The sequence below is a fragment of the Periplaneta americana genome, chromosome 6 (genome assembly GCF_040183065.1).
Source record: "Periplaneta americana isolate PAMFEO1 chromosome 6, P.americana_PAMFEO1_priV1, whole genome shotgun sequence".
Taxonomy (NCBI): domain Eukaryota; kingdom Metazoa; phylum Arthropoda; class Insecta; order Blattodea; family Blattidae; genus Periplaneta; species Periplaneta americana.
Genome location: NC_091122.1, coordinates 20,178,965 through 20,203,421, shown reverse-complemented (window position 1 = coordinate 20,203,421; position 24,457 = coordinate 20,178,965). Strand labels below are relative to the sequence as shown.

Below are 24,457 nucleotides of genomic sequence, written 5' to 3'. Positions count from 1 at the left end.
TGCTGTAAGATTTAATATACAGTGTGTTTCATTTTGTCGCGAATATGAGCAGACTATATTCCTTCCTCTCTGCGATCAAAAATTGGTTCTAGCATTTTGCCAGAAAAGGAAATTATCTCACTAGAATGCATGACTGTGTTTGCTAGTTCCGTTAGCTCTGCCGGTAAATTCTGGGTACAGGCAGGACTTTCCATCGCGCTTTTAGTTTCAGAGTGGCTCCGGGTTCAGTCAACCTTCTGTGAAATTGAATGCCGATCTTCCTCTTAATGTAAGATGAAGAAAACTTGGAATTTCTACTTCCCTGGTGTTATGTACGCGTCATATTGGCAATGTTATTGTCATTGCCAGTTTATTTTATGAAAAATGTTCAGATTTTTCTTGGGGGGAAAAAAACAAATAAAATGCCCTACTTATGTTTAAAGAGATGACAGTAATTCCGTGAAAAATCTCGTGAATATTTCTTTCACAATGTAATGGCATACACTCACACAGCAATAATCTCTCATGTACATGACAGTATATTTGCCGAAATAAAGCTGCTAATAATAATTTTACCTTCTGCAAGTCAGTCTTGTTGTTACTTAACTCAGTTTTTACAAACCCTACCGTCTATGATCCTGTAAGCCATTAAAGAGAATAATTAATATAATTCCCAAGTAATTTTCTCCTTATTCTTTTGGTCACCTTTAAAACCATTTCTTTTACTAATAGTGGGCACTTAACTTTTCGTCATTCACCCATATAAGCCAGTTGTGTAGACCAATTTACCGACAGAGTCGTTGCCCAGGATGCGCCATTGGAGGCTGGTCTACGCTACACCCGCGATGAGGTGAGATGATTGAGAATTTTTGGGATGCGACAGGGCACAAGAACTCCCGGAGAAAACCCCTGAACCACGGGCTTGCCCAACACAAGTTATAAATTGGGGGTATGCCGGGGGTCGAACCCACATCTACAGGATTACAAGTCCAGTGCTCTAGTCACTACACCACCGCACCGTGGCGGCTTTTACTTTAAAACTGTATTTTGTTAAAGTGATTTGCAAAAATTATACTTTTTGTGTGTTTAACGCAGAAATGAAGATTTTTCGCAGAAAGAACCAATTTTTGCGAAAATTCCCGACGAATTTACTGTCATAAATCACTCACATTTATGATAAAACCTGCACGTAGTTTTCGGTTCATTTCTCTGTCATATTTCGCGTTAATCGCGAATAAAAAAACCGGCCCTTATTCTAGCCATAAAGTTCATTCACCGTCAGTCTTCTTCTTCTTCTTCTGCTTCTTCTTCTTCTTCTTCTTCTTCAACACATTCATGTCCACCCTTTTTGACTCAAAATCTGTTTTTCTTCCTTATTTTATTTTATTGCGTTTTTTCCCCTTATTTTATTTTATTTCGTTTTTCTTCCTTACTTTATTTTATTGGGTTATTTTAATACGACGCAGTATCAACATCTCAGGTTATTTAGCGTCTGAATGAAATGAAGGTGATAATGCCGGATGAAATGAGTTCAGGGTCCAGCACCGAAAGTTACCCAGCATTTGCTCGTATTGGGTTGAGGGAAACCCCCGGAAAAAACCTCAACCAGGTAACTTACCCCGGCAGGGAGTCGAACCCGGGCCATCTGGTTTTGCAGCCAGACGCGCTGACCGTTATTCCACAGATATGGACTTTCTTCCTTATCCTTGGAGTCTGTCACGTGCAGTGTCTTCCCACAGGCCTCGAATACACCGCTTCCAAGCAGCTGGATGTATGTTCAACCTGTCAGCGCTACCTTATCATCAATTTTTCATGGCGCTACCGAGTTACATCACTGTTGTCAATATGTTCACCACGAAAGCGTGAACACACAATTTAGCTAGTAATGGAAGTGTTTATCTTTCTACATTACTCTTTCACACATGAACAGTTTGGTCGCATCAGTGGCGTACCAATTGTGAGACCAATGCAAGTTTAGAAAAATATACCAGCCTTTCCTGTAATTTTTAATAATGGTCGTCTGTTTTTTAAATTCATTACCGACTTTAAACGCAAATTTCCCTAGAATGTTAGGTTTAACATCTACCTGTCTTACTACTCCAAAGCTGCTTAGCCAACTGTCCGAAAATAGGTTGGAACCTCATAGGTGACACCAATAAGACATCACTCATGAGGCAATTACTCCAGGTCCCCTCCATTACATTGCATACATCGCTGACTACATATTACACTAATTAGACTTCAGCTGATGTATACAAACAATTGTTCTTCCTCAGACACTTATCGTCAAGTGAGATGTACTGCCTGATAATAGATGTGCAGTAAATATCAGCCAGAACATCAATCAGCACCTCCGAAGCTCATATAAAAAATATACTTATACTCCTTGGCAGCTCTTCGCACTGTGAACGACAATGCGCAAAAGAAAAATCAAAGCAAATTCTCCTGAAATGTCATAGGCTACTAAAAGAATGGAGTCCATTTACCATACATTTGAGTTACTTACTCCATGTTGCGTCGATTCTATATTCTACCCAAAATAAAAACCGCCCTTGATGTGAACGTTGACCTAAGTACTCATGGAGAAAAAGAAGAAATAGCTATTTACTTTTCATTTCCTCTTGGCTATACGAATTGTTTTACAATTTATAGCAAAGACGTGGCGTACCCTTATTCTTTCTGCATTACTGCATTTTTTTTTGGTAATAGCGACACGTGCGAAATTTTCCAGTTACCTTTTTCGTTACATTTACCCTTCTAGATACCTCAAATACTATATTTAAGCAAAACAAACTCGCGAAATAATTCGAAATTTGGGTCAATAGTCACGAAATACACCCCTTCTACCGAAAAAAAAAACTATAAAATATGCACCAAAAGTGTTGTTCATTATTGTTAAAAAATAAACATGTTTGCGACTTGTTTCAGTTAATTTTCAATCGTTTGGTAACGGCAATAGCTATTTCTGTATCTCCTCTATTGATATTGTGTACATTCACGGTTACCATCTCTATGGTTACCGAAAAAAAAAGACCGATTTCTTAGTCGACTGTATAAAAGAGAATTCCATGTTAAGGAAAAAGCATTAGTTTTATGGGCCTTTCCTAATACATTGTACAAGCTATGCGGTAGGTAGGCGTTTCTATGGCAACTGGTCATTTGATGGAATAGCCCCATATGCTCAGTGCTTTTTTCTTAACGTGAAATCCTTTTAGCAAATATTGAAGAATGTATGTTACAATCTTTGCTGCAGTATGTTATACACCAGGGGCTGTATTTTGATACGAAGAGGTTTTAGGGGACTAGTAGAGGACCACAGAATTTGGAGTGAATTCTTTGCAGGCAGATTGTTTCCCTACAAGTACACATTGACGGAGTTTTTCTGTGTTGTGCGCACAATGTAGAAACCGTGCTTAGTTTATATTTTAGCGATGCTGATCTGTGATATGTGTAAGAAAAAAGAAACAAAAATGTTATATTAATCATAGCAGTTATTGACAACCTATTTCACGAAATGCACACCAAAATAGCGGCAGGTTTAACACCGAAATCGCCCACTTTACTTCAACAACAAATACGGTACCTAATTATTGACAAACTAAAGTCGATTTCAAGATGAATGCTGTTTGTTGGACCCGCCCTGCACTTGTGCAATGCCTGTATGTTAGACCTGGGTACAATGTTTATAGTTTCTTAGTAAGAAGTGTTTATAGGACCTCCTTGTTTTGCCACACTGACTTGTCAGACATCCGCTGTTGCCGTATCTCTGCTTTGTACCGACAATGTTTATTTGCCTTGTCTGTGGCCATCTACAAGGGTCAGTATCATTTGGTCGCGTTTCGACACCTCTGCCATGTTGGTATGGTATGGTGTGACAGAGGTCGGGTGACTCTGCCCCTAACTCCAAGTAATTGCCTGTCGTAAAAACTGGAACACTAGTGAATGATACACCGAGTCTAATGCTCCAGAAATGTGGCGTCGAGAGAATTACAAACAAGGGTCCAGCTACTGACCAATATAAACTGAAACGTTTAAAAGTGGGCACCTATTCCGAAAAAAAAAGCCAGCTTTTAGATTCCGAAAGGTCATTTGCCTCCGTTGGGCAGGTGGGGTCTTTGAGACCCCAGGGTTGTTCTGTAATGTTCATGAATGACGTATCCATAACTGGGTCACCAGCATCCAAAATAGGCTACCTCATTTTTTATTGATTTTTACATTAATTTTATTGATTTCTATAGCCTAATTTAAAAAAATTGTTTTCCTGTTTTAATTTGATCTGAAATTTAAGAATTCATCGATAGGCACTTGGGACTTTTGAAGACCTTAATAGAAATATAATTCAATTTTTGCTTTGACTAATATAATAATTCATTCATTTATTGTTCTGACCAAGGGCAGATCTTTCACTGCAAACCCAGCTTCCTCCAATATTTCCTATTATTCGCCTTTCTCTTTGTCTCCTCATATGATCCATACATCTTAATATCGTCTATCATCTGATTCCTTCTGCTCCGAACTCTTTTCCCGTTCACCATTCCTTCCAGCACATCCTTCAGTAGGCAGTTTCTTCTCAGCCAGTAACCCAACCAATTCCTTTTTCTCTCCCTGATCAGTTTCATTTCTTCTTCATCCACTCTTTCCGACACAGCTTCATTTCTTATTCTGTCTGTCCACTTCACATGTTTCATTCTTCTCCATATCCGCATTTCAAATGCTTCAATTCGCTTCTCGTAACTTCATCGTAATGTCCGGAGTTCTGCCCCATGCAATGCAACACTCCATACAAAGCACTTTACTAGTCTCTTAGTTCGCAGAAGATGCTTCTTTTTCTATTAAAAGCTTCCTTTGCCATTGCTATCGTCCTTTTGACTTCCTGGCAGCAGCTCATGTTACTGCTTATAGTACAACCCAGGTATTTGAAGCTGTCCACTTGCTCTACTGCCTCATTTAGAATTCGTAAGTTTACCTTCTTTATTTTTCTTCCTATAACCATGGTCGTCTTACTTGGAATTATCTTCTTCTCATACTGTTCACAGCTGTCATTTAGCTACAATAGCATATCCCTTAGTATTATCTTCTTTCCTGCTAACAACGAATGTAGTAATAATAATAATAATAATAATAATAATAATAATAGTAATAATAATAATAATAATCTATACTAATAATAAATCTGTAGCCGAAATTTTTCTGGTAATTTTCGATTTTCCAAAAATAATTGGTCCTAACATATACAATTAACCACCCTGAAACCGAAAATCGCTTTTTTGACATTTTTGTCTGTCTGTCTGTGTGTTTGTTACCTTTTCACGCTATAATGGCTGAACGGATTTCGATGAAAATTGGAATATAAATTAAGTTCGTTGTAACTTAGATTTTAGGCCATATGGCATTCAAAATACATTATTTAAAAGGGGAGTTATAAGGGGGCCTGAATTAAATAAATCGAAATATCTCGCTTATTATTGATTTTTGTGAAAAATGTTACATAACAAAAGTTTCTTTAAAAATGTTTTCCAGTAAGGTTTATTCCTTGAAAAATTTTGATAGGACTGATATTTAATGAGATACATGAGTTTCAAAATTAAAATAACTGCCATCTAAGGCCGTGTAATGAATTAAAAAACAAATGACTTCGTCTATAAGGGGCCTTGGACAGCAACAATCGAAAGCTATGAAAGATAGCCTACAGATGTTTCTGTGTTTGTATGAAGTAATATCAGAAGCTAAATTAACCGATTTGTATAATTAATTATTAATTCACCATTGGAAAGTGTAGTTTCTCTAGATGGACATAATGCTATACAGTAACTTCTGAGTGATTCGAGGACAGGTAAGATTAAAATAGCTTCTTATGCACAGAAAACTTGATAGGCTATTCTGTACATTCGTTTTCTGTATTTCCTAAAATAATTTATATGACCAAATGAGTGGTTTCTGGATCAAAATGATCGCATTTTAATTATGCAAATACAATTTAAATTAAGTAACATAATAAACGATTTATCCTTATATCAAACACGAATATTCCCTGGATCAAATGTCCTATTTTAATTATGTAATTACTTTATATTTATTTCTAACGGGTGCAGCGGAGCGCACGGTACGGCTAGTAATAATAATAGTAATAATAATAATAATAATAATAATAATAATAATAATAATAATAATAATAATAATAATAATAATGTCAATATAGAGTATCCACCAGCCACTGAACGAATATTGCACACTTTTATCACTGCCAATGTGGCGCTATAAATCTATTTTAAATACTTTAATCACAACCACAACTCATTTCAGTTATTCTTATTGCACATATATATATATATATATATATATATATATATATATATATATATAATTATTACTATATTAACACATTTAATATATGAACAGACATAGACTTAACGAATTATTATGAAAGTCGCCATATTTTCTTCTTGGAATTACGATCCATTTCCACTAGATGGTTACAGACACCAGCAGTAGTGCCGGCAATACATGCAAACGAAATTATATTAAACGTAAGCAATGTTACTACAGGTGTGTAGTATTATGTGACAGGTTAGGTTAGGTTAGATTAGGTGTGTATTATGTGACAGGTTAGGTTAGGTTTGATTAAGTGTGTAGTATTATGAGAGAGATTAGGTTAGGTTTGATTAGGTGTATAGTATTATTACTATGTTGGCGACACTGAAACCCATTGTTACATAAACGAAATATGGGCGTATTCATCATTCACGCACGACGATTTTCGTATACTGTATAGGTAAGGTACGTATTCAAGGGAGGTTGGGGGTGATCACATCAATTTCTACTAATCAATACTATAAATCCAAGGTATTTTACCAAGTTCCTATAGTGGTTGGAACATAAGTAATGTTCACTAATAATACTTTATTCGTACTGTGCAGTAATTTCTAAAACAACTGCAAATTATTATTATTTATTATTATTACTATTATTATTATTGTCATAACAGATTGTAATTTATGTCCTACAACGAAGTGATATTTGTAATTTATGTCCTACAACGAAGTGATAATATACAACCACAAGATTTCTTGTAAAATATGCAATAGTCCTTAAAGACCCCAAGTGCCCATCTACGCAAGTTCTCTCACGGAGGGTTAAAACAAAATACGAAGAAGTATTTGATTTCAGTGCTGGGAATCTTGTTCCGCGTGGCACGCCCCACGCTTTGCAAACCGCGGTGGTCTAGAAATACAAACCAGTTAGTTAATTTCATCCAAGCAGCATCGCATCGGTCTGTACAAGTTCGACACCGTTAGCGTAAACTAAGCCGTGTTCTCTATTTATACGGCCGCTATTTTTAAATGTTGGAATTCGTCTCGTGAACGCATTGTACTTCCGGGAGTGGCGGCGTGTGCTGGGGTCACCCAATTAGCGGAGTCTGTCGCCAAATCTGATGGCACCGCGGTGACGGAGCGGCTAATGCACGAGTTGTCGGCTCCTTATGTCTCCAAGAGTCACGGAACAAGATGGCGGACTGCAGTTCTTCAGTATAGTTGCTTGATATAAACCACATATATAATTATTATGCTAAGCATATGAAATCTGACCGAGCTATCGAGACGAAAGAATTACTCGTAACTAAACTAGAAAAATAAATATAAAGATAATAAATAGCACTACATAATAATAAATTGCCGATTTGCTGACAGCAGTAAATCTTACAGTCATGAAAGGTCAAACATGTATGCATTATCACGAACTGGAACCATTTTACGATTAAAAGACGCAGCAAGCTATTAGACACCTATGCAACACGTTTATAACCTTACAGAGTTCGAAGTGAGTAGGCTATATGAAACTTCCCACAACTTAACACGACAATATTCAACATTCATTCTGGCATCTACGAGTAACAAATAAAAGTGAATGTGGGTAGGTATGTATGTGTATATGTGTATGTGTGTATGTATGTATGTATGTATGTATATGTGAACCTCAGTGTGTGTGTGAGAATGCTTCTAACCTGGGTTTAGCGTAATAGTTCACTGTGAATAAGCGCCAGGAGTTCACCCACTCATTTTTTCAGGATTATTATTATTATTGTCCCGCGCCCTGGCGTCGCGGTCTAAGGCATCTCGCCTAGGACTCGCGTTACGGAAAGCGCGCTGGTTCGAGTCCTCATGGGGGAAGAAATTTTCTCATGAAATTTCGGCCAGTGTATGGGACCGGTGCCCACTCAGCATCGTGATGCACTTGCGGAGCTACGATAGGTAGCGAAATCCGGTTGTGAATACCAGCTATAACGGCTGGGGGGATCACCGTCATTCTAGTTGGATGATCGTCCACCTCTGCTTCGGCATTTGGGCGTGAGGCCAGCAGCCGGCTGGTCGGTCTAGGCCCTTCACAAGCTGTAGCGCCACGGATTATTATTATTATTATTATTATTATTATTATTATTATTATTATTATTATTATTATTATTATTATTATTATTTTAATGCCTGGTAGATCGACAATTATCTGTACATGAACAGTAAACTTCGATTTAATATGCTGATAGCCACCGGTGTAGCTCATTTGGCTGAGGCGCTTGCCTGTCGATCCGGAGTTGCGCTCGGACGCGGGTTCGATTCCCGCTTGGGCTGATTACCTGGTTGTTTTTTTTTTCGAGGTTTTCCCCAACTGTAAAGCAAATATCAAGTAATCTATGGCGAATCCTCGTCTTTATCTTACCAAATACCATCTTGCTATCACCAATCTACAGCGTCCGCTAAATGTATGTATTTATTAATATTACAATTGGGTATACACACGGTGGCAGTGATAGCCTATATAATATACAATAATACCATTATAATTTTACAATAATTACAGCAATAAAAGAAAATAATAATAATAATAAAATAAAATAAACCTAAATTTATTTCTAACTATAAATATATGCAATAAACCTAGGACTATAAATAAAAACTATTCTATAATAACGCCTACAATAAGCAAAAGTAAACCTAACTTATAAGTACTTCTATTTCACCCAACTATTACCGATTTAAGTAACTACATATCACCTTAATTAATTACAAATCAACTTAATTAAATATCATCTTAATTACATATCAACTTAATTCATTACATGACACAACTTAGATATTTAACAGCACCTACAATTACATTTTCAGTCTAATCTTCTCAACCTTTCCTTCAATGTATTGATTTTGAGAGGACTACCCTGAAAGATTGTCGCAGGTAGGCTGTTCCAGTCTACTATTGTGCGGTTAACAAAGTAAAAAAAAACATGCTGATTTGTTTAAAATGAGTTGCCGAAACAATAGTTATCGTAAACTTTATCCGTGCTTCAACTGGTAAGCGTGCCTCGATCTATATTTACCTGACTGTTAGTAGCTTTGTTTCGAACAAATACCGATGCCACTTCCACTTTCCCAGCAGATCGGTCACTATGGCAACAAGACAGTTTAACCTCATCATAGTTGATTTTCATTTCCTCCAAACATAGAACATGACAAAAACGCATTTGTACTCAAACTTTTACGACTGGTGTGACGACCGTACCAAATGTTCCTGTGTCTGGCATATTTGGCGACATAAAAATTCCTTACTACAGTACATAGTGGGCTGAAGGGTATGTCCAGCCGTATTTCAAGACAGTATACGAGCGGACGACTTGTGACGCAGGTCTCCTATACTTCTGCCTACCTAATTTGGTCAGATTCCACGTGCTGGATTTTTGTCTGAGCCATCATACTTTGTCACATTTATTCAACGCCAAAATTCAGTATGGACAAGAAATGACTGTCGAACAGTTGCCACAGATGTTTCGGAATCTTTTCGGAATCCGCCACTGACGTAGCTAAGGATGAGCTGGTCTCCTGTTCGAATTCCTTGGGCCGATTACCTGGTTGGATTTTTTCGGAGTTTTCCCAATTGTAAGGCGAATGTCTGATAATAATTAGACCTCGGATTTTAGGTTAAATGCTAATTTTGTTTTCTGTAGGGATAAACTAAAACTAGTTAAATATCTTCACATTTTGTATAAAGTATAAACGTTTGAAAGCTGTTTTATGGTGCCTAAAATGCCTATTTTTTCCCTTTGAGACCTATTTTTAAGGCTTTAGAGCCTAAAATTGCCTATTTCTATTTTTATACATACATTTTTTTTAATTTTCGTGTAGCAGTGAAAGAGAAAGTTTTAAATGTCATGGGGTGGGTTAGGTTCAAATACCCTGTAAGCCTAATAGTTTGGTTGTAGGAATAAAGAAATTTCTGGGAGGTGTCTGGTCTTTTAGAGCAGTTAAGCAGACAGTAGGAATCTGCTGCTGAATTGGGAGGATGTAGTTCTCCCTAAAGAAATTAGCATGATAAATATTGCTAGGTTTAAATATCATTGGGAAGAATTTTTTTTCGCTTATAAAATGGTTCTGTCTAAGAAAAGACAAAGTTTCACAATAGAAAATTAGAGAAAAGCGTTACTATTTATTGCAATGCCAATTATGATTAGTGTGTTAACTGTAAATTAATTGGTAGACTAAATTAATTAATTAAACTGTAATATGAGCACTTATGTATCAGCAGCCTTAGAGCAATGAGGCCGATGAATTCATTAAAAATTACCAGTATTCATAATTTAAGACTTAACAAAAATTAAAGTTTCTAACCGCAATATTTTTATGTTAATAGAAATTTCATTTTAGCCGCATAAAATAATATTTTAGCCGCAAAAAATAGTATTTTTAGCCGCTTAAAATTATATTTTTAAGAGCCTAAATCTATGTTTTAGTGTCTAATTTAGTAAATTCAAGGCCTATTTTAGGTGCCTAAAAGTTAGTTTTGAGGGGTGCTATTCATAGACATTTCGCAGCACGCGCTACGAGCGTACTAAGCTAGCCCCGGCTATCCACTGGTTACTTGTACAGAATTCAAATCATATCCTATCGCTAACACTGGTTCATGAATACGAAAAACGCTGATCATCCACCGGAAACCCGCGCTAAAAATGTCTATGAATACGGCTCTAAGTGCCTAAAAATCCGAGGTGTACTGATAATCCATAGCGAATTAATTATCGATCTTAGCTTAACAAAATACCATCTCACTATCACCAATTCTACAGACACTACATAACCTCGTACTTGATAAGACGCGTTAAATAACCGGTTATATATATATATATATAATCGAACCCAAGTCCTTTTAGTGAAATGCTAATCAATGTGTGTATGTAGCTACTATATTCTTTCTGGATGTGTCTTTGTTCGAATCTTAAGACTTGACACTTTTAAAACAGCAGTCTGCTGATATCTCATTTATTTAAAAAGAAAGAAAGCAAGTGAAATTCTACGAAGTTCTATATTTGAAAGTTACATCAGATACTTGCTTACAAGTGTGCTAGTTCTCACGTTACAGTTAATAAACAAGAACATAATATCAATTACAAACACTGAACTTCGATGAGCTCTGCGGTGTCTTCTTCTAACCTCGGTTCTGCCACAGAAATATTTTCAAAGAGATCATGAAGTGTTAGACTGTGCCCCTCAGTAAGTTTTGAATCAACTCGCTATTTTCGGAAGAACGCCGCGTCACTCCTACGTTGCACATGTGGTTTTGCGATGGGTAACTGTTTTGACGCAATATGGTAGTATCGTGAAATTCTTCACGGAATTTAAATGCGAAATGTCCACGAAGTAAGGTCAAATTGTTTTTTGCAAAAGGAAATAAAATTACTTTTATTTCATTAATCTGCCTTGCGACACAGAATAGCTCACAATAAAATTTAAAATGAAAAATTATATAAGCATGTTTCAAACAAAAGAGATTAAGCTATATAGAAAAAAAATGAACCTAGTACAATTTAAATTGAGTGTACACCATAAAGATGTTGGCGAAATATCGCTACAGAAAATTTTATGATGTTGGTGACGATGGCATCTTGAAGATCTCTCTGCAGCTTATATTTTCCCCTCCACTTTACAAAGGTTTTCGGAATGGTGCCTCTCGCTCCAAGGAAGAGACAGCTAACTCTGATTTTTTCAATGTATTTCGCCGTGGGCTCGTAGATTTTCTTTTTCTCTTCATTTATTTCATATGGTTGAGTGGCTGAAATTTCAAATCTGATCATAGGATCAATTATTTCGTCTGTACGACGATTTTCTCCATAAATTAATAACATATGATATTCTTGAACTGTTAATGGCATTGTAAGTTCTTTATCGAATGCCTGTATTGAACTGCCATCCGCTCGGGAGGAGACCTATGGACAGGAAGCTTGAACTCAGCTGATCTGTACGTCTGTGTATACTGCTGTCAACAGCACGAATCTTGCTAAACATGTTGCCACGTCTCTCACGCCAGAATATTAACAAATTCATTGGATTAACGTTTATAATATTATAATTTATAATTTTGTATTGTCTGTGATCATTAACACTTAATCTCAGGAATGTGTAAAACTTTATTTCAACGTTATTCAGACAAAAAAAACCGTTGGTATGGACCAGCGATATCAGACAGGGACTAAACGGAGCGGAGCGCTCCACTAGACTGGTTGCGTGCTCCGGTGTTTCCACAGACATAAGCAAGTTCAAGCTCCGATCTAGCTCCACAACCGGTATTGGAGCTTACAACTCTCACACTACTGGTATAGACTAACATTCGAACCCGGTCTCTTCTGTATAATACCCAGAAGTCTTAGCGTCTGAGCTATTGAGACGACGTGAAAGCTTTCCTTTCTGCGCGGAGTGTCGATCTGGTCATGAAGGTTCAAAATAAATGTCGATTTAACTACATGATTTATGTATATATTTATTTATTATTTACGTCATATTACCATATATATATATATATATATATATATATATATATATATATATATATATATTGCAGTTTTTGAAGTGAATTTCGGAACGATAACAGCAACAAACTAAATAGCCTGAATTTAAGTAACTCATATATTCGTTATCTTGTGTATCAGTGCTCTGGTCTCCGATCATGCGCAGTGTCTTACATCTGAGACTTAAGAATATTCCATCGTCTCATTCCTTTTTTGGGGAACTGTACATCAGAACTAATGTCAATGTATTCACAGCCCAACACTGCGCGTTATTCTTAAGTGAATCACGGTCAATACATACAGAATACGCATTTGAAGTACTACTGACAAAGCTTACAACTACTAAAAAGTTTAAAATACACAAAATCGTTATTTTAACAATGAGTCCCGAACACGACCAAACGAGCCCGGACTGGATGAACAGGTGGCACGAAACTGGAGACAGGTTCATCGGAGGGAGATGGCTACGGACTCCCTGTATAAGCAGGTTGAAGTTCAAGTATGTAGTTATGACAGTTTAAGCGACCTTCAAAATTAAATTGCATAACAGCCAGAGGGAGCGCTTTTTTATTTAACTGCCTCATTGTACGAAGCATTGTACTCCTAGCAAAAAATCAATTTCCATATTTTCACGGGAATGTACGTTTAAAGCATACCCTTATACCGAAAAAGTAGTTTTTGACATCCCTCTGGCTGTGTATATCCATATTCAATATCTACCAGTCAATAGAACAAGGAATGACGCATGTGAAATTCAGTAATTTTTAATAAAACAATAATTATTGATCTTTACTGCAAATCAGAAACACAAACTGGTGATACAGTTCAAATAAAATCTGAAGATTTTTCTTCTTGATTTTTGTGTTATGCAAAATAAACTGAAAAATGGAAGGGTTTTCACAAAGAAATATATTACCATATATGGAATCATTTCTACTTTGCATGCTATTTTACCATAATCTTTTACATCCTCCGACAAGATGACAAGTAGGATCCATCTTTGTTGAGACCTTAATGGTTACTTGTTGCAAAATACAGTATTATCCATTGCATATACAGGTTACCAATCTAAATGCACCTTCCTATGCCCATTTTTTGCACAATTCAAATATTCTTTCTCCATTGATATCTATCTTCCCAGCCACCATCCCTCCAGTCGTGTTTTGTTAGGTCTTCCTCTTCTTTTGTACCAGTTGGCACCCATTCTAAACTGCTCTTTGGTACGGTAACAGATTTGCATTCATCCTTTTCAGATGTCACCATTGTCATTGTTTAGTTTCCACAAATTGTATTAATATACATTTTTTTTCGTTCATCTTTTCTCCTATTGTATCATTTCTAAATCTATACAGTTTAGACGTTTATAGCATCACGCCACCTCTAAAAAAATCCAATTTTAAACATAGATAAACTTTGGAATAAAAACAAGGATAGTGAAGGATAGTGAATTCTGAATTTATTTTAAGGACAGAAGTTTTTCAACACCTCTCGACTTGCTTTCCGCTGTGCGAATTGATAATATTTCGGAGACGTCATTTCCTCCAAAACGTTACCGCCACTAGAATTTACCACTCTAAGCTTTAACCTACTGGTAAATAAGCCTCTTCAAGCCTCTTCGTGACGCTAGTGTCTTTTTACAGTCACAGTGTCTCCTATCAAGCAGAGTTGCTAACTATTTTATAAAACATAGTGGTAATTACGGAATCGACAAACAATGTACTTCTACATAAGAGTTACAACATTTTGTATTAGAATTATAATTGCACAACATATTATATTATAAAGAAATCAATTTATTATTATTTAACATCTGACACGTCTGAAATGTCAGTTACCCATAATCTAAAAGTTTTATATTTCGAATACGTTTAATTTACTAGTCAGACAACTATCTTTTTTACTTCATACACATAATGAGACAGTAAAAATTAATTGTCCTGGGAATTTCAGAAGCTTCCATATTGTGCTTGCTGCGAGCTCACTTCAAACATAGACATAAGAAAAGAAAACTGTCAGGAAAATATCTCATTACCACATAATAAACGAAAAGGTTAGAAATAATACCACGCCATAGAGTTAAGCTGGAAGTGAGAAATCTTCTGCTTACACAGTATTTGTTTAAGAAATATGTATACATGTACAACACTGTAGTTTTCGAAAAACGCATTCAAACTTCCATTTTCGTAACGAAATTTGGCACAAGAATGGCGAATTTCACATGATCGACAAAATTCTGTTGTTCCTTAAGAGTAATGCCCCCAAGTGCCTTCATGGCATGTTACGGGGAAACCTTTACTATTAAGTTTTAGGACACGGTGGAATCTATTAGATTCCATAACATGCTAGAATCTATTAGATTCCAGAACACGCTGGAATATTCAAAAGTTCACTGTTAAGTTCAAGGACATGGTGGAGTCTGTTAGGTTTCTGGAAAATTCAAAAGTTCACTGTTAAGTTTAAGGACACGGTGGAGTCTGTTAGGTTTCTGGAAAATTCAAAAGTTCACTGTTAAGTTTAAGGACACGGTGGAGTCTGTTAGGTTTCAGAACACGCTGGAATATTCAAAAGTTCACTGTTATGTTTAAGGACAAGGTGGAATCTGTTAGGTTTCAGAACACGCTGGAATATTTTCACTGTTAAGTTTAAGGACACGGTGGAATCTGTTAGGTTTCAGAACACGCTGGAATATTCAAAAGTTCACTGTTAAGTTTAAGGACAAGGTGGAATCTGTTAGGTTTCAGAACACGCTGGAATATTCAAAAGTTCACTGTTAAGTTTAAGGACAAGGTGGAATCTGTTAGGTTTCAGAACACGCTGGAATATTCAAAAGTTCACTGTTAAGTTTAAAACAAGGTGGAATCTGTTAGGTTTCAGAACACGCTGGAATATTCAAAAGTTCACTGTTAAGTTTAAGGACAAGGTGGAATCTGTTAGGTTTCAGAACACGCTGGAATATTCAAAAGTTCACTGTTAAGTTTAAGGACACGGTGGAATCTGTTAGGTTTCAGAACACGCTGGAATATTCAAAAGTTCACTGTTAAGTTTAAGGACAAGGTGGAATCTGTTAGGTTTCAGAACACGCTGGAATATTTTCACTGTTAAGTTTAAGGACACGGTGGAATCTGTTAGGTTTCAGAACACGCTGGAATATTCAAAAGTTCACTGTTAAGTTTAAGGACAAGGTGGAATCTGTTAGGTTTCAGAACACGCTGGAATATTCAAAAGTTCACTGTTAAGTTTAAGGACACGGTGGAATCTGTTAGGTTTCAGAACACGCTGGAATATTCAAAAGTTCACTGTTAAGTTTAAGGACAAGGTGGAATCTGTTAGGTTTCAGAACACGCTGGAATATTTTCACTGTTAAGTTTAAGGCCACGGTGGAATCTGTTAGGTTTCAGTGGAATCTGTTAGGTTTCAGAACACGCTGGAATATTCAAAAGTTCGCTGTTAAGTTTAAGGACACGGTGGAACCTGTTAGGTTTCAGAACATGCTGGAATATTCAAAAGTTCACTGTTAAGTTTAAGGACACGGTGGAATCTGTTAGGTTTCAGAACACGTTGGAATATTCAAAAGTTCACTGTTAAGTTTAAGGACACGGTGGAACCTGTTAGGTTTCAGAACATGCTGAAATATTCAAAAGTTCGCTGTTAAGTTTAAGGACACGGTGGAACCTGTTAGGTTTCAGAACATGCTGGAATATTCAAAAGTTCACTGTTAAGTTTAAGGACACGGTGGAATCTGTTAGGTTTCAGAACACGCTGGAATATTCAAAAGTTCACTGTTAAGTTTAAGGACACGGTGGAATCTGTTAGGTTTCAGAACACGTTGGAATATTCAAAAGTTCACTGTTAAGTTTAAGGACACGGTGGAACCTGTTAGGTTTCAGAACATACTGGAATATTCAAAAGTTCACTGTTAAGTTTAAGGACACGGTGGAATCTGTTAGGTTTCAGAACACGCTGGAATATTCAAAAGTTCACTGTTAAGTTTAAGGACACGGTGGAATCTGTTAGGTTTCAGAACACGCTGGAATATTCAAAAGTCCAGTTAAGTTTAAGGACACGATGGAATCTGTTAGGTTCCAGGACACGCTGAAATATTCAAAAAAGTTCACTGTTAAGTTCAAGGACACGGTGGAATCTGTTAGGTTCCAGAACACAGTGGAATATTAAAAAATCCACTGTTAAGTTCAAGGACACGGTGGAATATTCAAAAGTCTACTGTTAAGTTCCAGGACACACTGGAATATTCAAAAGTTCACTGTTAAGTTCAAGGACACGGTGGAATCTGTTAGGTTCCAGAACACAGTGGAATATTAAAAAATCCACTGTTAAGTTCCAGGACACGGTGGAATATCCAAAAGTTAAGGATACGGTAGAATCTGTTAGGTTTCAGGACACGGTGGAATACTCAAAAGTCTACTGTTAAGTTCCAGGACACGGTGGAATATTCAAAAGCCTACTTCTGATATTTTTAATTCCATTTCTTTCCTTTCTGACGTGACACTTTCTGAAGCCCGAAAAATTTGGACAATCCCTACTTCTCTGGACTTGAGGTAAACCAACCCTGCCCAAAATAAAAAATTATTATTTCCGAACAAGCCAGTAATATTTAAAAACTTTTTCTCGTATAATAATGGTAAGTACTTCTAAACACTCATTCACAAATAGCGCAAACAGTGATTTAGCACAAATCGAAACACGTCAGTATTTTCGTAACTGAAGCAATAATGCACAATAAGAAGGGTTCACATAGCGAGAAGCTATTTTTCTGCACAAATTTGTATCCTACTTTCATGGAATCGAAGGTGAAACCTTTCATCTTTGTTTCGGACAATTTTTTGTCAGTGCCTATCACTGGACAAAATCCCCAAATCCCCTAACACCGTCAGTAAGGAACTTATATAAATTTGATAAAATTTATCCCGAACAAAATCGTCATAATTCAGACTTCGGCTACAAAGTATACCTTACTTACTTACTTACAAATGGCTTTTAAGGAACCCGAAGGTTCATTGCCGCCCTCACATAAGCCCGCCAGCAGTCCCTATCCTGTGATAGATTAATCCAGTCTCTATCATCATACCCCACCTCCCTCAAATCCATTTTAATATTATCCTTGGACAAAGTATACCTACTGATAATAATTTGAGATCGTAAATTTTCGCAATCATGACAAATGCGCAATATGCCCAATACTGTCGAAATATGTAGTTTTATGTTTAAAAGAATGTTAAGTATAAGTTATTAGTGATGTTTTTAATCCGCGATGAAATGCGAAATTGAATGCAAAATATGTGTTTCTGCGAAATTTAGGGCGGAATTATATTTATGAGACATTAAAAAAAAATGTAATCTAAAGGCCACACCATATAAAGGGATGAAACTAGCACTGAGGTAGTTCCGGTGATTTCGGAAGTGAAAATCTTTGGGATTTTTTTTTTTTTTTTTTTTTTTTTTTTTGGAGATGCAGTCGGTCAATATAAGTAAGGCATAATAAAATTCTGAATTAAGCGAACCTATCCTGTCACAAACTCATATATGCAAGGTAGGTCTAGCTATACATATAAACGGAGTACGAAGGGAATTACTTCAGCGGTAGTTTAGCCGTTATCTCTAATTTTGAACTAATCTGTCTGGTGTTGGTGGTAGAATATTGGCTGGCTGTGTGATCTCTTTAGGTTCAGCGTTCACTCGCAAGTTATACATGTACTGTGATTAATAAGATGGGTCCGGATAAAATCATACTAATATCTTTTTTGCGTGTTTCTTTTATTTTATTTTGGTAGTTTATTTTACGACGCTTTATCAACAGCTTAGGTTATTTAGCGTCTGAATGAGATAAAGGTGATAATGCCGGTGAAATGATTCCGGGGTCCAGCACCGAAAGTTACCCAGCATTTGCTCATATTGGGTTGAGGGAAAATCCTGGAAAAAACCTCAACCAGGCAACTTGCCCCCACCGGGAATCGAACCCGGCCACCTGGTTTCGCTGCCAGACGCGCTAACCGTTACTCCACAGGTGTATTTCTTAACGTTCACAAGTTCACTGTAACTTTCTATGTGTTCCTTTAATAATGTATTTTCAATAATTTCCATAATCTGAAAGAACGATGTAGCAGCCGGTTCCCGTCGCCTTCTCCATATAAGCTTAGTATGGTGATTCGACAATTCGTAGAACTTAGCTGCACCAGTCTTTCAGATTTTCCCCAAGAATTTTAACTGTAAAATCTAGAAAATGCACCTGTTAAGAGGTTGGATTTGCCACCAAACTTTCCATAAAAAATATTTCATCCAAAATCGCTACAAAATGCTGCTAAAAGTGCTATAAAGTACTAACCTAAATCTGGTTCGCAAAGTGCTAAATTTTTTTATTTTAAGTTGCTAAAATCTACCATCTCTACTGACATATTACCTGCAATAAGCGAGAAATATTTATAACACGTAACAAATTGGTGCCGTGCTAATCCCGGCCTACTTGTCGGATTGCGGCGGCTTCAAATTTGAACGGACTCAGGTACGGGACTTGTTTGGTAGACCGGTCCATGAATTGCATCAGCAAATCGCCTAATGCCGAGAAGTCTTTATTTTCTACCTAGTCATCAGTAAGTGCAGATGCAATCTAGCATTCCACCTTAACGGCGCCACGTTTGTTAACTGGCCTGCTGACTTGGCGCTCCGCATGGCGTCGAAACTCCAACACCCAAGGCTGAGAAACAAACAGAACCTCGTTCGTTACGAAAGCTATTTAGCATTCAGACGCAAAACGAACCCCAATTTATAAAGGCATAATTAGAAATTTGTGAAAGCAAAAATGGGTTCCATTTTGAACTTTTCCCGCCTGTATTCTTGAAGCTTCTCTTGGTAAGTTTCCGTGGTTGTTCTAGAAATTATATCTTTGCCGTATGAGTGCGTTTCGCTGCATGATCGAAGGGTAATTTCTCATTATCTTTCATGACTGTGTCGTAATAACAAATTCGCGTATTTTGCTCCTTGGCGTGTTTTATATGGAGGTCTGGGGATTGTGCGAGCCGGTTGGTCGGTGGGTGGGCGTTTGGGTGGGTGGATTCGAAGTCTTGTTCCAGCTTGTTCTAGAAATACTCTCCCGCTCCGGGGAATCTTCGCCACACACAAACTAACACTTAAGTAACAAGGCAAAGACATTTCAAACGCTGACCCTGAAGGAAAAAGTTGTAAACAAGGATAAACCCTGACAGGAATATGTGGGAGAGGGAGGATTGGAGACACGGTGAACCGCCACTGACTTTCCTACCCTCTGCGTAACCGACAAAACTTTCAAAAAACAAAAGTTGATTCTCAGTTGTAAAAGTATCACAATTAACAACTGTGGCTAACTGTAATACGGACATGAAAGGAAAATACTGTGAAACTTACCGAAAGGGTGAAATTTGCGCCCCTGCAACTGTGGCGGCACTCTATTTCGCTACTCAACTGTTTGACACTGATAACCCGTCAACTGTTCAACACCGACTGAGCGGCCTCGGCTCCACGCGTCTCCTCGGCCAGTGGGAGCCCCTTCCACTTTGGGCCCCGCCCCTAACACTCTGCCATCTATGCGCCACAACTCACAACTAAGACCCTAGCATCGTCCACATCATTTAATTAGAAATAAGCCGCTATCTTAATTAACCTTTGAAGAATCAGGTGGCATATGTTGGATTTCGGATTACTGATCCAGCACGCGCTACTTTCGGCATTCGACAACTGAGATTTCCACACACAGCGCGTCTCCCGCTCGCAGAGTCCATAGGTCGACGACGTTCAGATACAGATCGCGCACTTCTGGATGTCGTCCAACACGAGGCCAAAATGTTACTCGAAGTCCGTCGTTGTTTTACTCTGGGCATCGTTTTGAAGCAAGATTACTTAATTAGTTCACAATGGCAGAAAATTCAGCATTATTATTATTATTATTATTATTATTATTATTATTATTATTATTATTATTATTATTATTATTTCTTGTTTGTTCCGAGAGTTATAATAAACAACAAACAAACTTTTTAATATCCTATCCTCTTCAGTGCCGAATTTATATTTGTTTTTAAATTAAAATATATATATATATATATATATATATATATAATCATTCTGGGGTTCTAAAAATCCCAAATCATGTCTTCACAGAAAATCAAATTTTGGGGCAATTTTGACTCTTGGTGCCCCAAAATTTTAATTCTAACTTATAAATCTGGCATAGAAATGTTGCAAAAGTGATACTCTTCATTTCTATCAAATTTAATTATTCAAAAATTCAAAAGTATCCAAGATACTGCAAAAAAATTAAAATATAATTATGTATCGTATACGCTACAACAGGACTGAGGAGGCTATATAACATTTAAATGTGGATTTCGTAAACAGAAAAATAATATTATAAATTTTTACAATAGAAGCTACATAAAAATATTTTATGGAAATTTGTGAAAAAATTAATTACATCTACTTAAACAGTAGACCTAAAATTTATGTACTAATTCCAATGTGTTAATTTTCTGAATGTCTAAGTGCATGTGCATGGGAACAAGAGAGTTTATCTTCTTACAGAGAAAGTGACATTTATTAAAATTATTTCATTTATATTATGTCTTCTTACTAACAGTTTTGAAATAAATGAACTACTTACTGTATAAACGATGATACCATTCGCAACATGAGGAACTGAGTAGTTACGAAATGCATAACATTTACAATGCGTAAGTTTGTGTCACACATATGGCATTTAATTTTCCCCCAAGAAAAATAATTTCACAGTAAAGATACGTAATGGGACGTAAGACCGGTGTAGAGGCGGAATTAATGAGACATAATTATAATAACACATAAATAAAGAAGGATGGAAGGTAAAAATAATATGCAAGATAAAAAGTAAGGCATGAAAGTAAAGGACAAAAAAAGAAAGAAAAAAAAAACAAAGGAAATAAAAACGAAGGAATGGGAGAGAGAAAGTAACATAGCCAGACAAAGAACAAAAAAAGAGATATAGAAAGCAATTAAAAATGAAAGAGGGAAAAAGAATAAAAGAAAGAAAAACAGAAAGAAGGCAAGAACTATAGTCAGAAAGAAAGACAAAATAAAAGAAAGACAGATAGAGAGAAAGGCAGACAGAAAGAAAGACAAATAGAAAGGTAGACAGAAAGAAAGAAAGAAAGAAAGACAGACAGACAAGATAGAAAGAAAGACAGATAGACAGAAAGAAAGAAAGACAGGCAAGATAGAAAGAAAGACAGATAGACGAAAAGAAAGACAGGCAAGATAGAAAGAAAGGCAGAAGAAAGAATGAAGGAAAGAAAGAAAGAAAGACAGAAAGGTAGAAAGACAGACAGACAAGATAGAAAGAAAGACAGATAGGCAGAAAGAAAGAAAGAAAGAAAGAAAGAAAGAAAGAAAGACAGGCAAAAAAGAAAGAAAGACAGGCAAGAAAGAAAGAAAGAAAGACAGGCAAGATAGAAAGAAAGACAGATAGAAAGGCAGACAGAAAGAAAGACAAACAAAAGGAAAGAAAGAAAGAAAGAAAGAAAGACAGACAGACAGAAAGAAAGACTGGCAAGATAGAAAGAAAGGCAGAAGAAAGAATGAAAGAAAGAAAGAAAGACAGAGAAAAGGAGGAAAGAGAGAAAGTAAGAAAGACAGACAAGATAGAAAGAAGGACAGATAGACAGAAAGAAAGACAGGCGAGATAGAAAGAAAGGCAGAAGAAAGAATGAAAGAAAGACAGAGAAAAGGAGAGAAAGACAAAAAGGAAGAAAGACAGACAGACAAGATAGAAAGAAAGACAGGCAAAATAGAAAGAAAGGCAGAAGAAAGAAAGACAGAGAAAAGGAGAGAAAGACAGAAAGGAAGAAAGACAGACAGACAAGATAGAAAGAAAGACAGATAGACAGAAAGACAGGCAAGGTAGAAAGAAAGGCAGAAGAAAGAATGAAAGAAAGACAGAGAAAAGGAGAGAAAGACAGAAAGGAAGAAAGACAGACAGACAAGATAGAAAGAAAGACAGACAAAAGGAAAGAAAGCAAGACAGAGAAGAGGAAAGAAAGAAAGAAAGAAAGAAAGAAAGAAAGAAAGAAGGATAGGTAGAAAGAAAGACAGACAGATATAAAGAAAGACAGAAGGAAAGAAAAACCGGTATAACGAAAGGCAGACAAAGATAAATAAAGAAAGACAGAAAGAATGAGAGACAGACAGAAAGAAAGAAAGACGCAGGAAGAAAGAAGAAAGAGATATGGTACAGCCTGAAAAGAACAACATAAAAAAGAGACGTATAAGTCAATTATGAGAGAAAGGATAGAGATAAATAAATAAGTAAATAAATGAAGAAAGGAAATATCTAGACAGACAACAACAGATGGAATAGAGGAAGAAAGAGGAAAAGAGAAAGAAGGCAGTAAGGGAAGAAAGGAGGAAATAAAGAAAGAGAAGAGGGAGGGAAAAAAGGATACACGTTGAAGAAAGATAAATTAGCAAATAAAAAAATAAGAAAGGAAGACACTATCGTGTGAAATATGTAGACCTATTCTTGAGCGTTCCTATCAACTGTGAATATAGTAGAGTGATAAATACTTCCATCACTGTTTTGAAGGAAAGTAATGTTCTGTCAAACATTATATTGTGTATGAATGTATATTATACCCATAACTCAGTCTGGGGAGAAATCGCAATTTAAAAATTCATTATGCGAATTTGATAAACATTCTGCCATGTGCCTCACATGCTACTCGAGAAGACTGAAACCAAGAGATGATTCCTGAATTATTTATATGCTCATGTTATTTTAAGATGTGCATATTTGCAATCCAAATATCGTGAGACTTGATGCGAAACGCGAATTTTGTAGGTTATGTAACATTCATTGTCTTCCGATATTGCTCTGAGAATATCGCACACCAGATTATGACCTTATCTGTGACCTTAGTGGCAGTACTTTCCTATCTATATTACAAACAGCGGATTTTTAGATATCAAATTTGAGCATTTTATTTTATTTATTCAATACATTTCGACTTTGACACTCCTTTTTTAATTGTCATGTTCGCGCTAAATTGGATTATGCCTCAGTAACTTGATCACCCACTTGTAAATCACATAGTAATCAAATTGAAAAAAAAAATTCAAAAACTATTTTCAAGATATCTTTATTTAAAAAAAAGATATTATTAAGCCTTCCATAACAAAATTTCGTACAACAATCTACTTGCTGAATTTAATTTAACGTTTCTTGCCAGTCGTCGATTACCACAGAGCAACAAAATAATAGAAGCGCACAGCGCATGTTACGATAGGGAAGGAGAGAGCAAATGGTGCGCTCCTGGTGGTCTGGCTGTGAAACTTAACATTTGAAAATTTGAGAGCGATATGGTGGTTTTGTTGATCAAATTATAAAGATTGTTAAACAAGAATATTATTATTGTTGTGTGTTTATGTTATTTACTTAAGATAATAAGTAAAAATTTCAACAAAACAAGTATAAATAAAATATTAGTTGTTCTGATGAAATTTTCACTTATTTTCTTAATTAAATAACATAAACATACAAAATACTGTACTCATAAAAGTCATTAGCTCTCGTCTCAAAATAAATATGGCGGCTATTTTGTTCTTCTGTGTGGCTTTCTGTTTCCTACGAGATATATCTCG

General features: G+C 36.3%; 2 long non-coding RNA genes across 2 annotated transcripts in view; one reads left to right on the top strand and one right to left on the bottom strand.

The window, feature by feature from the left end:
• LOC138701129 (uncharacterized) overlaps positions 1-20,437 on the bottom strand; it is a 173,636-nt gene extending 153,199 nt beyond the window's left edge. The window contains exon 1 of the long non-coding RNA XR_011332457.1: positions 20,198-20,437. This is a non-coding gene — a long non-coding RNA (uncharacterized lncRNA). The remainder of the gene's footprint in view (positions 1-20,197) is intronic.
• LOC138701128 (uncharacterized) overlaps positions 1-24,457 on the top strand; it is a 449,457-nt gene that overhangs the window by 385,019 nt on the left and 39,981 nt on the right. The gene's annotated exons all lie outside the window — the stretch shown is intronic.